We start from the raw sequence: 4,486 nt of genomic DNA on the forward strand, positions 1-4,486 counted from the left end.
GGAGGGGGCGGGGACGCAAACACGCCGCTACGCGCAGATCCCTTCCGGAGCGGGGAGAGGGCAACCGGAAAGTGTTGTCCTGAGTGGCGGTTGCCCTGGCAACCGAGGGCCGACCAGGCCTCGAAGCCCGTTTTTGCGTGAAAATAGCATAAAGTCAATAAACAAACAAACAAAGCCTGGTCAATAAAGGCTGCTTTGTTGTCTGTCAAATAAAACAACCCTATTTGAAATAAAGATATGCCTAAATAAGAAACAGGAGTCTTTTTTTGTCTCTTACACACACACACACACACACACACACACACATATATATATCTAGATGGTAAAGAATGATATGTGAGGGAAAGGGGTGTGTGTGGAAGTGAAGTAATGTGATAATATTGTAATGTGGAAATGTAAATATATATGTCATTTTTTTTAGCTTTTCAATAAAATAATATATATATATATATATATATATATACACACACACACACACACACACACACACAGATATACCACTGATGGGCTTTGTTTGTGTGTGTGTGTGTGTATATACACAGCCCTCCCTCCGGTCCATCTGCCTTGGTCCAGGCCTCGGAGAGAAGAATGCTGGACCTGATGCTCTCCCCCCCCCCCCCCCGCCTCACCATTCCCTTCTCCTTTTGTGTCGTGTCTTTTAGATTGTAAGCCTGTGGGCAGGGAACTGTCTGGTTAAAAATAATAATAAATGTAAGCCACCCTGATAGCCATTAGGGCTGAAGGGCAGGATATAAATACCTAAATAATATATATATATATATATATATACACAAATAAAGCCCATCAGTAGTAAATAAAGTCCACTTTCAAATAAATATATCCATTCCCAATAGGAAATAAGGGTTATTTTTTGTTTCATATATATATATATATATATATATATATATATATGTCACAAAACCTATACCTAATAAAGCCTACTTTGTTGCCTTTAAATTAACATAGGAAAAAGGGATTTTTTTTGGTTTCTTTCATATATATATATATATATATATGTATATATATATATATAACCCATCCCTAAAAATAACTAAAGCCTACTTTGTTGCCTTTAAAATAAATAAACATAGCCATTTCTTATATATAAAACCCACCCCTAGTAAATAAAGCCTAATTTGTTGCCTTTAAATTAAAATAAGCCTACTATAAATAAACATAACCATCCCCAATATAAAAAGGGATATTATTTTTGTTTTGATCATATGTGTGTATGTATATATATATATATATATATATATAAAACCCATCCCTAATAAATAAAAAAGCCTATGTTGCCTTTAAAGCAAACATTTTAAATAAATATAGCCACCTATTATTTATTTATTTCATATATATATACAGAGAGAGAGAGAGAGAGATGAAATAAATAAATAATCCCTATTAATGCCTACTTTGTAGCCTTTAAAGCAAAATAAACCTATTTTAAATAAATACAGGAACAATATTCTATTTCTTTCATCTATATGTATGTATGTATATGTGTGTGTGTGTATACATATATGTTGTTGTTTACTGATACAAACAAAGCCCATCCCTAATAAACAAAGCTGTGGTGATCCCTGGGAGCAATGCCCTGTGCGTGGCTCTTACTCCCTGGGAGTCCCTTAAAAAGAACTTTCCTTCTGCTGCCACTACCCAGTGAATTCAATGAACTATGTTTCCCAAGCACACACTGGGACTTGCTAGGGAGAGATCTAGTTTCCTTTCTTGCTAGCCCACAACCACCCGTAGACCGAGCTTCAAGACACGTGTACAGGGAGCAGAGAGAGACAGTAGGTACTTTTTAAAAGAAAGAAATTTATTTTAAAGAAATAGCATGGAATAGAAAGATATCATTCATGCAAAGCCAGCTTGCTTCACAGGTCTAGAAAAACATAATTGCAAAGAGTTCATTTCAGCAAAGCTATTTGGATAACATAACCAAAAAAACCTAGACTTACTGACTGGCACTGTTCCTGAGCTACTCACACAGTGATGGGCTTTGTAGTCCTTGTGGAATTCTTGGAATCAGGGAGCTGGCTCCTGCCAACTCTACCTGCATTCCTGAGCCGGTCCTCCAGCTGCTCAGAGGACAAAGAAAAGCATCTGGTTTCCCCAAACAAAGCCAAGATGAAGAACAATGGAAGCATGGTCCTCAGTGTTGCCAACAAGCCTCGAAGATAATTCTCCAAATGTTTGGCCCACAACTCACCAAATCCCCCCATATCTCACCAAATATTCATTCACAATCCCCGAAAAGTCCCCAGAATCTTAATATGGCAATAAAACGTAGCCCTAATTGAATAAAAATAATTGGAACTTACTTTAACTCTCAAATTTACCATTAAAATCAAGCAAAGAATCTTTCAGTCCTTCTAATACTTTTAAGACGTTTATTTTGACATGAAGGGGGTCCAAGAAGCTTTGTGCCAAATAGAAACGTGTTCGGCTGCAACCGCACTGCAGAAATAATCCAGTTTGACACCCCTTTAACTGCCCCGGTTCAGTGCTAGGGAATCCTGGGAATTCTAGTTTTGTGAGACATTTAACCTTCTCTCTCCGCAAACTCTGGTGTGACAACAAACTACAATTCCCAGGATTTCATAGCACTGGGCCATGGCAGTTAAAACGGTACGAAACTGGGTTGTCTCTGGAGTCTGGAGTGAAGATGCAGCCTGAGTTGGGTCCAAGACACACTGCAGAAATGATCCAGTTTGAGACTGCTTTAGCTGCCCTGGGTCAGTGCTAGGGAACCCTGGGAATGGAAGTTTTGTGAGACATTGAGCCTTCTCTATCAGAAAGGGCTCTGGTGCCACAACAAACTACAATTCCCAGGATTCCCTAGCACTGAGCCAGGAGAGTTAAAGCGGTCACAAACTGGATTATTTCTGCAGTGTGTTTTGGACCTTAGTTATTAAAAATGCTCAAGGTCCAATCCATACTGCAGAAATAATCCAGTTTGAGACCGCTTTAACTGCCCTGGCTCAGTGCTAGGGAACCCTGGGAATTGTAGTTTTGTGAGAAAGAGCTCTGGTGCCACAATGAGCTACAATTCCCATGCATCTGAGGAAGTACGCTTAAGTCTAGGAAAGCTAGGCTTAAGAGGGAGTCAGGGGCTGAGAGACTAGACGAGAGCCTTTTCTGAGGGTGGGGGCGGCAGCCACTCTCCAGTCCTCTCTCTGATTGGCTGAAAACGATTAGTGTGGGGTTGGTTGCTCTGTAGCCAGCCCCGCTCTCAGAGTCAGGGCTGGAGCTGATATAGGCAAAAGTCACCAAAAATGCACTGAAATAGAGCCAGGCACCAAAATCACATCAAAAGCTCTGAAAAGTCCCCGTTTCCGTGTGAAAGTCACCACATTGGCAACACTGTGACTGTCCTACAGGGTATTTTAAAGTCCTCCCCTGGAACCTTCTTGAAACTGCAGCTTTGGCAGTGCTGATTGGCCAGGTGAGCCCTATGTCAGCTATGATGTAGCTGCTCATTACAATGTGATGTCAGCTCTCATTAGCATGTAACTCCCCCCAGATTAACCCTTTGTAGTCAAGAGAAGTTTCCAAATGACAGGATGACCTAGTCAACACAAAAGCTCACTATGTTGGCTTTAAAATAAATAAATAAACTTATTTGAAATATAACCCAGCCCTAATTAAAAAAGGGAAATTTAAGAATGACTCTTAACATCATATTTTCTTTCTTTCTCACATATATGGTTTTTAAAAACAACTTTCGCCAGAATTTGAACTCGGGGCCGCAGTAAAGAAAGAGACAAAAAGCTGGTTTAACTTTAAAATAGAAAAATGCTTTATTATTATTATTATTATTATTATTATTGATAACAGTGTAATTGAACTGTAACGGGTTAAAAAATTAAGGCTGGGAGTCACGCCGTTTAGGATCAATGGGATTTGCAGTCCAACCACATCTGGAGCACTATAACTCCCAGGCCAGTGCGATGGAGACAAAAAACCGCCATCTTGGATCCTATACACAAATCTGGGGGGTGGGATTCCTAAGCAGCCCCAAAATATTCGGTGGCTGGAAACATCCCACACCGGACCAAAGAACGGCCAGATGTGGAATTTGGGATTTGTAGTTTGCAAGGCACTTTCCGATTCTCTGAAAAAAGCTCTGGCCTTGTTGCGTAGTCCCAATAAAGAGCGACGTTCCTCATCCTTTGCGCGCCCTTCCAGATGTTTCCAGCTCCCGCCGGTGATGAGACTTGCAATCTGAAACATCCACCTTTAATCCAGATACCACTGTCCACCGTCTGTGCACCAAGAGGGTCCACCACCATTTTGCCCCCAACCCTGACCCCCTTTCTTCTTCTTCTTCTTCCTCCGCTTCGCCTCTTCCTTTTCCAGACACGCGACGCATGCGTGGCCTCCGTGGTGCACGGTGCACTTGTGTGTAAACCGACACGGCTCTCTGTCACACCCGCGCAGGGAGTTGAAGAAATGGCAGATCTCCGCAGAACGGACCCATCGC

This window comes from Sceloporus occidentalis, unplaced genomic scaffold (genome assembly GCF_023333645.1).
Source record: "Sceloporus occidentalis isolate IW3139 unplaced genomic scaffold, rSceOcc1.0.p SCAF_8, whole genome shotgun sequence".
Taxonomy (NCBI): domain Eukaryota; kingdom Metazoa; phylum Chordata; class Lepidosauria; order Squamata; family Phrynosomatidae; genus Sceloporus; species Sceloporus occidentalis.